Source organism: Orycteropus afer, unplaced genomic scaffold, assembly GCF_000298275.1.
Source record: "Orycteropus afer afer isolate SDZICR_OR568_19922 unplaced genomic scaffold, OryAfe1.0 scaffold00167, whole genome shotgun sequence".
NCBI classification, from domain to species: Eukaryota; Metazoa; Chordata; class Mammalia; order Tubulidentata; family Orycteropodidae; genus Orycteropus; species Orycteropus afer.
This window is the reverse complement of record NW_006921754.1, coordinates 3455113-3468277: the sequence shown is the minus strand read 5'-3', so window position 1 is coordinate 3468277 and position 13165 is coordinate 3455113. Positions and strand designations below refer to the sequence as shown.

General features: G+C 37.8%; 1 pseudogene; it reads right to left on the bottom strand.

Moving 5' to 3' along the window:
* Positions 1-13165, bottom strand: part of LOC103201861 — a 110621-nt pseudogene that overhangs the window by 95518 nt on the left and 1938 nt on the right.

Below are 13165 nucleotides of genomic sequence, written 5' to 3'. Positions count from 1 at the left end.
TTGTCATTTGTCCCTGTATTGTTTTTCTGAATTCTCAGGTTTATCTGTTTTCCTTGATCTCTTTGAGGACCCTAAATATGTCTTTTGAATTCCTTATCAGGTAGTTCTATTACTATTTCTTTTTCAGGAAGGTTTCCTGACCTTGCATTTTGCTCACTTGCTTGAGCTGTCTCATCCTGTCTTTTCACACGATTTGTTATTTTCTGCTGTCTCCAGGGTATTGCAGTGCTAACTTATTTGTATATTTCCTTAGTGATTGTACCAATGTTTTATGTTGATTTTTTAGTTTTGTTTGGTATATGTGAAACATTATTTCTTCCCTTTCTCTTTAAAATGTTATTTCTCTGTATTGTTTTGTTGTTGTCTGTGGTTCTGCTCTATGTGAGACTTTGGTGGTTTCTGTTCACTGGGCATTTCATCCACATGTGAGTCTTCTGTGGTTAGGTTTATATGTCTTCCCTTAACAGATTAAGTGGAGATGGGAGAGAAGGTTCTTTCCCTGATATTGAGTGACAAGTTTTGGGTGGTTAAGGCTCCTTGTGGGACTGTGAGGTGGTTCTTCTGGGTTGGTGCCAGCAGTACTGTTCAGGGAAGAATATCTCTCTGTCTGGTGAGAGGGAGTGCTGCCCAAATGGATGGATAAATCAGTGTCTCAGTAGGTGGTGGGGTATCAAGGAGTTTCAGTTCTAATGCATACAGCCTGAAGAAATTGTTTGAATGTGGGATGTGGGATGTTGTAGCCAGGTAGATGTTGGATGAAGGCACTAGGATCTCCTGTGCATCATTTGCCAGAAGTGCAGATGTTGCCTGTTAGGATGTGACTGGCATTGCTGGTAAGGTGATGTGCCTATCTGGCAGTCACTAGGGCATGAGTGCAGGGAGCATTCTTGGTGGTCTTTGTGTTAGGAGCAGTGTGTGTGCTCCACTGATTGTCAGGTGGTCTGTGTGAGGACGCACAAGTCACTGGTCATTGGTTTGGTGACACAGGAACTAGAACTACAGGTTGCTGGGTGGACAGTGGGAGTGGAGGAAGAGAGATTTCACACCTCTGGTTGCCAAACTGGCAGCTGGAATATAGGACACTGAATCCCAGGAGTATGGTGGTGTGAGGGTGCTCAAAGCAGGCAAGAGCCTCTGATTGCAGGTCCAACAGTGCAGGAGCATGTGCCATGGGGATAGGTGTGTGTGTGGGGCGAGTGCAAGTCTCCAGCCACAGATCTTATAGCATGAGAGCCTGTGCCATGGACTTCCAGGAAGTCTGGGGAGACAGAGAGCACACTGCTGGTCTCCAAGAGAGCAGGTGGTGGAAGAGGGGAGAGTGTGTTCCCCATGTCTGGGATGGGCACTGGGGTACTCCTCACAGAGTGCAGCCAGTGATCAGGACCAAGAACTGACCAAATGCAATGGGAGGGTTGTCCAGAGTACAGTTGGGTAGGGGATCTCGGGCCACCACTCCAAGGATCCTCCACTCTGTCAGCGCAACCCACAAAAATGAGCAGAGATACTGCTAGTAAGTAGTTTTGTCCCTGTTTTCTGGCTCCCTCCCTGCTCTATGGTCACTAGATCTCTAGAGCTGTCACCTGCCTTCTTGTACTTTCCCTTTTTAGATCCAGTTCATGTTCTCCTTACTTTGCTTTGCTCACAAGGTTTGTTGACACAGTATCTCTGTGTCTTATTGGAGATTCCATGAAGTTGCCTTTCTGTGCTCCATTCCTGGACTCACTGCTCACTTTGTCTTAAGATGGCCACACTGCACCAGGCCTGCTGGCAGGGTGTCTCTTTGTTTGCTGTTTTCATTTAGTTTTTCCTTCCCTTCAGTGTTCATTCTAATCCTTTATCCATCCATTTGTTACTCTGGGTTATCAGATTGTCATCTGTATCTGTTTCACTTGGTGTTCTTTGCTGTAGGGGAATGGCCTGATGTGTATGATTAAACCACTATCTTGGAACTCATTCTATCATCTATTTTGAAAGTTTGGATAAACTCTCTTTTAAATATTACAACATTAGCATTTTGTCTTGACTGCTTAGCAATTCCACTTTCTTAACATAATTTTACCTCATATATTTGCATGCTTGGAAGTCTTTTATTAATTACTAAATATAAAAGGGGAGCTCTGGTAGCACAGTGCCTAAGGCACTTGACTGCTAACCAGAAGGCTTGCGGCTCAAACCCACCAGCCACTCCTCGGAAGGAAGGTTGGGCAATCTACTTCCATAGGGATACTGACTCAGAAACCCAAAGAGGGGTCGTTATGAGTCAGGTCCTACTCTATGGCACATAATAACAACAACAACAAAAAATATAAAAGCAATTTTTTTTGGAAATTAAGATGTCAGGTTTTTCTACATTGGATCACTACTATATAAATATTATTTTTGCTTGGCTGAAACAGGGCTTGTCATCAAATCTATCCTTATTTTTCACTTTTATAAATGCAGCACTGAGAAAATTTGTTGATAAAATAAGGAGTTGGAAATAATATGCTTATTTTCATAGCAAAGTCACTCAATTCTCTGAACTTTGTGCTTTATGCCAAAATTCACATGGTGATCTATCATCAAAAATTATTTTTAATGGTCCACCAGCTGACAACAAGATTAGGTCTTCCTTTAGTTTTGTTGAAAGCAAAAAATAGGAAACCATCTGACTGAAAAAAAAAAAAGGAAAGATTTAATCATGCAAAAAGGAGCTCTGGTAGCGTAGTGCCTAAGGCACTTGACTGCTAACCAGAGGGCTAGCGGTTCAAACCCACACTCCTTGGAAGGAAGGTTGGGCAATCTACTTCCGTAGTGATACTGCCTCAGAAACCCAAGGAGGGGTCACTATGAGTCAGGTCTGACTCGAAGACACATAACAACAACAACAATCATGCAAAGAGGCCCTGAAACAGAGTATAAAAATTACAGAGCAGAAGCCAAAGGGCATATTCATTCATTTATATTCAAATTGCAAAGAACATTTTTCTGTGTTTCCTTCACACAAATGAAAAATAATGTCAGCTGCAGCATAGTGGCAGTAGTCCCGCAGTCATGTGCAAACATAAGTAATAACAACATGCAGCATAAATTCTTAAACAAATGATGATTAAATAACACATTTAATAAACCTTCATTATCATTCTAAATAAAAAAGATATATTTGTATATATCTTTAATTTAAGCTGCTTTTTTGCAGGGAAACAAAATTACACAATAACTTTCCTTTTTTTTTTTTTGTAGAAAGGTGGTTTACAATGTGCAAACAAGATTCCTTTATAAAATTAATTTTCTACTTCAGAACTACCAAGAGAATTGAAAGTAAAAGGAAACCAAAAGTAACATAGTTGAGTTGAGCCCAACTAATTCTAAGATGTACTCCAAACTTAGAACAGACAATATTTTAGTGAACTGTATTTGAAAATTGGCAAAATTATTTCTCTCCTCATCCAAATCAAGAACAATGAAATTTGACTTAGGCCAGTAGTCTGACACACTCATTTTTTTCTTTTTTTTTAACTTCAAGCTAGTTTCCCACCACCTTACTACCAGCTTTATTATCTTCTTATTAAGAATGGAAATGTTGCACCTTTACTAAAGCACTTTTTACTATAGTTTTAAAAGACACAGACCCACTAGAAAAGGTAAAATGAAACAATATAGAAAAATTTATTTAATTTTCTTTGCAGAAAAATATAATTCACATAGTAAACCTCTAGATATCTCAGTGGGAATTCTGGTGGCGTAGTGCCTAAGGCATTTGACTGCTAACCAGAAAGCTGGTGGTTCAAACCCACCAGCCACTCCTCAGAAGGAAGACTGGGCAATCTACCTTTGTAGTAATACCACCTAGGAAACTCAAGGAGGGGTCTCTATGAGTTGGATCCAACTTGATGGCAACGAGAGTTTAGTGAGATCTCGCAGTAAATTCCAATACTCCAAGATGAAGAAAATGAAAGATGAAAATAGTAAGAATCCACTTACTTTAAAAAAAAAAAAAAAAATTATTGTGATTTGGGTGAAAGTTTACAGAGCAAATTCATTTTCCAGACAGCAGTTCATACACATTTTGTCTCATGACATTGACTGAAATTTCCCACAATGTAACAACTCTCTTCCCACTTCCTCCCCATAGTTACCTCTTCCTTGTGTCCTTCCCTCTCATGCATTCCTGTCTCTGCCCCCAGTGGTCTCCCTGTGCATACACTGCCCTTCTATTCTCCCACGATTCCACTCTCCAAGGAGTGTATCTACCTGATGTAAATGTTCAGCCAGTATGCTGGTCTTTTATTCGGCTGAAGCCACAGGAGTGAGTTCAATTTCAGACCTGAAGGGCAGCTAGGGGCCATAATCTCAGGGGTCTCATCAGACTAGGAAACTTGGTCTTTTATTTATTTTATTTTATAATTTTGAGTTTTGTTCTACATTGTTCTTCCACTCTATCCAGGATCTCCTACACAGATTTCCCTCTGAGTAAGAATCTACTTATTTTTAATTAGTGCATATAAGGATCATATTTTGGGAAACTGAACCTTTATCTGAACTGAAAAAGCAACACATAATTGATAATCTGGGCAGTGGGAGTAGTATATTTTTTACATTATTTTTCACACTTTTACATAGTTGCTTAATTAGTCAAAAAAGTAAAAGAAAACAAAATATACACCCAAAATAAAAAGCAGTAATACACTGCCCTCCCAATACCTGCATGTGTCTAACACAAAACACACACACGCACATATGTACATAGTTTCTTAATCCTTGAAATAATAATTTAAGGAGAAGAGAATGTGTTAACTCATAGATCTGGGATATAGTAGATCTGATTTGATCAATTTTGAAATACTTTAACATAAACTCTAACAAATCTGTATCTATGAATTCATTTGATAAGGTTTTAATTATGGCTTTGATTGATGCTGTATCATCAGAGAGGCTCATAATTGTTGTTCTGGGTTATATACAAGGAAGATGTTAAATAGATCAACATAGCTAGTGCTGAGAGATATATTGAAATAGTATATCTCTGGAGGATTTCCCTTTAATCAATAAGTCTCTCCACGGAGGGCACACTGAAGGGAAAAAAAAAATCCATACATTCAGCCATTATTCATTTGACTTGTTGAAACTAAGAAAAATACAGTGATTTTTAGACTAAATTTTGGTTGTTGAAGAAAATTCAATAGTTTTAAAGTATTCAGAAATGTAAAACAAATGACTGACCTGTCATAATAATTCTAACATACCTAGAGATATGTTAGAAGAAAACTGAACAAAATATGAAGTAGAGCAAAAATAGTGGTACAAATGTAAATTTTCCTTCTAATTCCAACATAACTCCGACAGATTACTCACACTCATTTTCAAAACTCACTGGCAAACTTCTTTTTAAAGATACACACACTACAAAAGAAGCAGTTATTATTTTTCTTACAAAGAAGAAAATAAATACCCCATACCACAAGAGAGATTACTTAAGCCTTTCAATTATTATTATATTTCAGAAGCCTTAGAAAGAGATATGGATTTAATTAAGCAAAGCAGCCCCACATATTGACTGGTTCCACAGGCCTCTAAAAGTAGCCAGATTTTTCTTTATTGATGTTCTCAGGGGAAGGAAAAAAAAAAAAAACCTGTTCCAATTCCCTGGAAAATACATTCAGTCCTGTGTGTGTATCTTGGTTAGTGCTCTCAAAACATTCAGGCTTGGTGCCCTTCCAAATACTTTTTAAAACCCCACAGCTCCATGACACTGATAGATTTAAACAGAGAGGTCTAGGAGCAAAAAGAAAGGTGTAGGAACTGAATACTATGCAGTTTTAAAAGTAATCCAGTGAAAGTCTTAAAACAACTAACATAAGGTAATTCAGCGTCTCCAAATTATTGCCAACAGTAGGGTTTATTTTAATTATATTCATTTTTGGTTGCTGTCCGGTGTTTTTCTTCAGTTATAAGATGATAGCAGTGAAGAAAAAAATAAATACTCTGACCATATTTTACCACAGAATTATCATTCATATCTTCAATAATCTAAGTCATATGAATAAAACACATTCACAAATTGAAAAATAGCTAGGACAATACCATTAAATTTTCATGTGGAGTAATTTCTAGCTGATAACACACACTTCATGTATAACTCCAGACTCCCACCAAACCAAAGGGATGTCCCAGCAGGGGATGCTTGCTTAACAGGAAAAAAAAAAAAAATTAATGACATCTTATAATCCATACCGCATGCCCGGCCCACAGGGAAATCGGATTTCTTTTAACTCCCTTTAGATAACATTCACAGGCAATGGATTAGTTGTTCTTGGATGCTTCTGAATTCCAAGAGTTTTCTTTATTATCCTCTTCTTGACCTTAAGTTACAAACTTTCATCCATCTGTATCCTAGAACTATATAGAAATTTGAACATTTAAATAGCTGACACCTTTTACTGTGAGTTCTTAATCATAGCAGTGTTTTTCTATTTATTTTCTTTTTGAATGTGTGTATATGAATGTGTGTGTGTAGTTTAATTGGCTTACTTTTTGCAATGATAAAAGTAGAATTGCCAGATTTGTCTAGTTGTCAGAGTGAATTTGATAAGCATGTGTCTCATTTACTATTAAAATTTAAGACCTGGAATGAAGTTGGGAGTAGAAAAGAAAATGGTAGTTACATACTGTAGACAGTACAATTCAGAGTGTTTTCCAAATTCAGATAGGCAAAGATTAAAGTTCTGCAGGGGCTAATTTAAAATGGCAGGGTTATACAACATGTTGTCTTTTGTATCAGAATGACACGACTCCATCAGGCGTGTCACCTCTGATCTGCGGTCTTCTTGAGAACCATTTCCTGATGTGTAAAGTAGTTAACTTGTAGATGTGGATATCCTTTGTTATTACAGAGCAAAACTATTTATCTTTAGTGAAAACTGGCAAGTAGAGGAACTTTGTGTTTTAGTCCACCTTTGACACTCATGCTATACTTTTTATCTCAGTATTTAAGCACTTGTGAAAATACATCATTGACACACCCCTGGTGTGAGGCAAACAGTAGAGTCATTTGGCAGCCCTGTGAAAAATGGATAACTATTATCACAGAAAAACTGGAGGAAGCTCATGCTTTGTATTTATCTTTCTTCCAAGGACTTTTAGGTACTTTCTGTCTTGCTCATTCTTGTAGTGTTTGCTGTAATAAGAATCAAACATTATGGTTTGCATCATGACATTTTGTGTTTTGTAGACAGACTTGTTAAGTCGTTATACTCAAATCAAAAATCCCATATAAAATTATCAGCACTCCTCCTGCTGTTATTGTTATGTGTGTATGTATTATTATTATGTACATGAGACCTTCAAGATCTTAAGTTATATTGTTAACCACTGGCATGTTGCTAAGAACTTTGAATGTATTATCAAGGGAGGCTGTGGGATGTAACTCTCAGTGACATTTAAAATGTGATCCTGGCTGATGACCAGGTAGGTGACCAGGCAAAGAAGCAGTACCCCTGTGGTCAAATCCCACATGTAGGTGACTTCCTCTCACTGTTGCTCCTGCTGCCAAATGCTGAAGGCCCTTTCTTAGGGTCGCTGTGCTTTGAGAATAACCCCTCTCCTCTCCCACAAATTATCCTTCAAGGTTAGGATGGGAAAAATCAGAGTGAGATACTACATGAAGAAAATTTATCTGAGTACACTTTCTATTCTGGGAGAGACTGTTTTGTCTGAATGAGGTAGTGAGTACAAATCAGAGCAGCTCAGCATTTTCTGAGTTCAACCTGTTCTCAGTCTACCCCTTGCTCTGTGTAGCTATCTGGAAAATGGTTATTCTTCCAAAAGAGGCCTCTTCACTTCAGCTCAAGTTATTTCCCTCCCTCCCTTCCCTTGCATTGCCCCTAGACAATAAATCTTTTCCTTCCTTTCTTCTTTCCACCCTTCCTTTCTTCCTTCCACAGTGTGTTGTATTTATTTCTAGTTTCTAGGAATAGAAAGATAAAATAAACAGGATATACACTTTTCTTTCCCTGACTGGTATCAGATAGTTCTCTGAGACTTCACAGATGCTTTATGGCTAAGTTTGGGCATTGAACCATAGCTCTATTTCACTCATCACTGTCTTCATGCCTAGGTTGGGTACTTGTAATATGCTTGGCTCTGCACTAGACCCTGAGAATACAGAGATTCTTTTCCCTCAAGGAGTTCATGGTATAATGAGAGAGGTAGGGAAGGTTGGGCAATCCTACTTCCGTAGTGATACTGCCTCGGAAACCCAAGGAGGGGTCGCTATGAGTCGGGGCTGACTCGATGGCACATAACAACAACAACAGGCACTTACTTAAAAATACACACAAGTACTATAGAAAATCGTAGGAAATAAAAAGGAATGATGCATAGATTTTTAAACAACATTGTTAAAGGCGCTCTGGTGGTCCAGTGGATAAGGCATTTGGCTGCTTAGCGGAAGGTGGACGGAGGAAAATGAGGCAATCTACTTGTGTAAAGATTTATAGCCTTGGAAACCCTATGCGGGTCACTATGATTCAGAATCCACCCAACAGCAGTGGGTTTGAGGGGTTTTTTTTGGTTTGCTTGTTGTTAGTTGCCGTTGATGTGAGCCCATGTGTTACAGAGTAGACGCACTCCAGAGAGTTCTCTTGGCTGTCACATTAACTGAAGTAGAACATCAGGCCTTTTCTTACATATTTACTGCTAGATGTACTGCTAGCTCAAACTGCCAACTTTTAGATTACTAGTCAAATGCAAACTGTTTCTGCCACTTGGCCTAAATCTCAGATAATAAGCAGTGGTGAACCTCAGAAGCATGGAATGAGTGGGGATGATGTGTGGACATTATTCACAAAGAGACAGCACTGTTAAAAGGAAAAAAGAAACACAATGGTAGAAGTAGATAATAAGAGCAGAAACAGTTTGGTGTAAAAGCAAAAGTCATAAACTAGTAGTACAAAGCCAACTTGCCCTAAAGACCTGTCTTATTCAGCTCAGATAAATAAATTTGAAGGTTTCACACACGGCTTGTGACCTTCAGAATGCCAAAGTTTCCAGAACTCCTTATTTCTTCTACTTAGCCCACTTCATTATTTAAGTTTAGGCTTTGAAGGTATGTTCTTGCAAGCCTGGAGTTTTGACTCAGGAGATGGGCAGAGATGAGGCTGGAGAAATGACAACAACCAGATCTTGGAAGGCTCTGGTGCCATAGGGGGTAGGGTGTTTGGCTGCCAACCAGAAGATCAATGGTGCAAACCCACCAGCTGCTCCACAGTAGGAAGATGAGGCAATCTACTTCCATAAAGATCCTGAAGTCTTGGAAACCCAATGGGCATCACTATGAGTCAAAATAAACTCACTGGCAATGAATTTTGGTTTTGGTTTTAGAAAACATTGTAATAGTGGCTGAATTTTATGCTCTAGGCAATGGAAAGGAACCCTTAGTGGTAAGTCGTATGCACAGATTAGATAGGGCACTGTATTAGTTGTGTAGTAGAGGGCTAAAGACAGAGAGAACAGGGCTCAATTTCCTTTGAAAGGAAAAAAGATTGACTAGGGTTTGAATTTAGGCAATAAGAGAAGAGATGATGATGTGTATAGGGATTTAAGGAAGTTTTGGGGTATAAATTTGGCAGAATTGGATGGAAGGGATAAACAAAGGAGAAAGAACCAGTGGAAAGAGAGAAAGGGAGAGTGTTCAGAAAGAAGAGTTAGCATGGGCAGGTTCACATAGGAGGGTGAATGCAGACTTGCAGATGACTTGTACAATAGTTGAGAGAGCACAGGGTAAAGGGTAGGGGATTCAGTAGGAGAGAGAGGGAGCATGTTGACAGATATGATCCTTTTATGACTTAGCTAGCTTCTCCTATAACTTCCAGTAACTACACACTAGCTTCTCACTTCTTTTCATCTTTTTTCACCAATTGTTACACATGAACCTTGAGCCTTGCTTTCAATTCATTGTCTACTTGACAGCTAGAATTCTAACTGAACATATACCTATTTCAAATTAGCATGTACAAATGCATTCAATTATAGGGCAACCTCCTTTTCAGAATATAACCTAGAGCCAGAACTTCAGAGACTCTTACTAGATAAACAAAAGCCAGACAGATATTTGAATAATACTAGAAAAAGTTTTACTAAAGACCTCTACAACCATCATGAAATATTTTAACAGCTGGACAATATATAATAACACAAATTGAATGTGATGTTCTATAGTGACAAAGTTCTTATTTAAGTTATGATAATGAATTGCCACTTCTGATTAATTGCACCATCTCACTAAAGAATATGTTGAGGAGTTAGAAAGTCAAATAGTTTCTATTTTATATTGAGAATCCAATGCTAGTCAAAAAAAAAAGAGAAAAAAATTAAAAGGGAGCTATTCACAAGTTCATGTTGAATATCGTTCTATTTAACCATTACAAAGTTCATGGAGAGTACAGGAAGTGAACTACTTATTGCTTACATTGAAGGCAAAAGCTGATGTACTCATACCCCTCCCAGACAGATGTCTAAGCTGCAGAGAAAAGGAAATAAAGCAGATATTTCTGATACTAATTAGTGTGTGCTATATAAACACTTTATACTAAGAAAGAGCTCTGTCATTTGAATTCAAGAACATTTCAAATCTATGATCTTTATTAAAGGGACTAAGACTTGGCAAAATACCACTGTTTGATTTGTCCTTTCAATGTCAGTGTCCGGTATTGGGCTTCATGACCCTTGATTTATGTATCGCTCCCTGCAAATAATGAAGTTATTTATGTTGTATGAATAAAATTATATGAAACTGTCATTAAAATCCAGTTCTTGCAAAGATGGTAATCCCTGGGAATTCTAACTAATGACTCAGAAAGTGGAGTCATTTTGCTCTGCATATTGCTAAATAAGCTTGTCTTCTAGTGAAAAGCGGCCCATAAAAACATGGCCTATAAAAGATCAAATTGCATGGCACAAAATTATTCAAAAAGGGAAGATAGCTTTTTCAGAACAAGGCAGGAGAAGAAGCCTTCTATTCACAGAGAGTTCTAGAAGCATTACAATAAATTCACATTTATTTATTAACTGTTGATTTGTCATGTTTCTCTCAAAGTGTTACACATCTCTTGAGATAGTTGTTTGAGCTTATGTAACCCTGGTTTCAACTACTGTTCTTATCTAAGTCTAAGCCAGTGTCTTCACAAACTTGATCCTAAAATCTGTGAACTCTGGGCAGCCCTTGTCTAGTTACATGACACCAGTTTCCAGGTCAAGACAGAAAAGCTGACATGAACAAGCCTCTCCGTGTTTCTTTCATTTTTGGCAAGAATTTAGGAGCACAGAAATCCAAAAAAGAAAGATTAAATTCCCTTTGAACCCCAATATGAGCCTGGACTCTAGTTGAGTAAAAGTGGCTTTAGATGATGATGTCATTTACACATCAATGTCTGTCTCTCCTGTTATCATTGCTCCACAGGGACTGTTTCTGTTAGAGCTTCAAAAAGTGTTTTATGGCTTAAAAGTGCGTGCAAGCTATCAACAGCCAGTTTCCTTATTTGTCCTTTTCTCCCTTGGCTCTTTCTCTCTTCTTGTCTGTTATATTAACACAGACTTGAGCTTACTGGGCAGTTTGGTTCTCATAATGCTAGCACACTCTGCTGTACACTGGTAACATCACAACATGCTCAGTGCTCTCTTAGACATTTCTCTGCATCCCAACATAGCTGTCTGTCTGTCTCAGCTAACTAACTTGGAGTGGATATCCATCCTTACTTTGGCCTTGGGAGAATTTCAGTAGCCTGTTTTTTTGTTTTGTTTTGTTGTTTTTTTAACCCTTATAACTAAATAACTTTTTCCAGCATGATTCCTTAACATCAGATATATAAATTAAAAGACTCAAATCACTTTAGTTTCTTTTATTTTATTTGACCACCACTTTTAAAGGCGGTTTAATTTAACAAGAAAACCCTTTTGTAAAATTTTGTCTTCTTAATGATACATATTGCAGGCCAACTGACTTTCTGTTTCAAATCTCCTTCTATTCTTGTATTTTTCAGACTTCCCACATTACCTCCACTTAAGTATTCATTACTAGAAAGATGTCACAACTGGTCATTTTGTGGTTTAGAATAAAATTCTCTTTTAGTAATAGAAAAAAAAATTAAAAATATCAATTCTTAAAGGGCAATGTCTTAGAAATTTTTCATGTTATAATGTAATGACAAATTTTTCTTGCAAAATAACAATGAAGAATTACTTATTGAGCACACTCATTGAATTTTTTCAGATATACTCTCAATGCATATTAGAAAAGAACTAAAATGAAGAAGACCTGTTTAAAGCGCTGAAGAGCAAAGATGTCTCTTTGAAGACAAGGTGTCCCTAACCCAAGTCATGGTATTTTCAATCACCTCATATGGATGTGAGAGCTGGACAATGAGTAAAGAAGACTGAAGAAGAGTTGATGCTTTTGAGTTCTGGTGTTGGTGAAGAATACTGAAAGTACCATGGATTGTCAGAAGAACTAACAAATCTGTCCCAGAAGAAGTGCAGCTGGAATGTGCTTGGAATTGGGAATAGCCAGACTTCGTCTCACCTATTTTGGTCATGTTGTCAGAAGGAACCATTCCATGGAGAAGGATATCATGCTTGGTAGAGTGGAGGGTCAACAAAAAAGGGGAAGGGCCTCAATGAGATATTTTGACACAGTGGCTGCAACGATGGACTCAAGTATAGCAAGGATTTTATAGCACAGGACTGGGCAGTGTTTCATTCTGTTGTGAATGGGGTCACTATGAATCAGCACCAACTCAACAGCACCTAACAACAACAACAATGAAGAATGAAGATATTTCATTTGAAATCACCATAAATCATTAATAAACAACCCTATAAATAAAGTTACTAAGAAACACTGAAGAGTATTTTAGTCTACTTCCCTGTATTTCTACAGATGGTGAGAAGAAAAGTGAGAGTGAAATATGAGATGGGAAGTCAACAGAACCATCATTCTGGATTTTGGAAGTTCATTTCCTACACCCCAAATTACTACAGCCTCATTACAATAGGGATCAAAATGTATGTTTAAGGACTATGAAATAGGATTGACCATGATATATATATATATATAAACCCAAACTCAGTGCTGTGGAGTCAGATCTGACTCATAGCAACCCCTCCTTGGGTTTTCAAGGTGGTATCACTA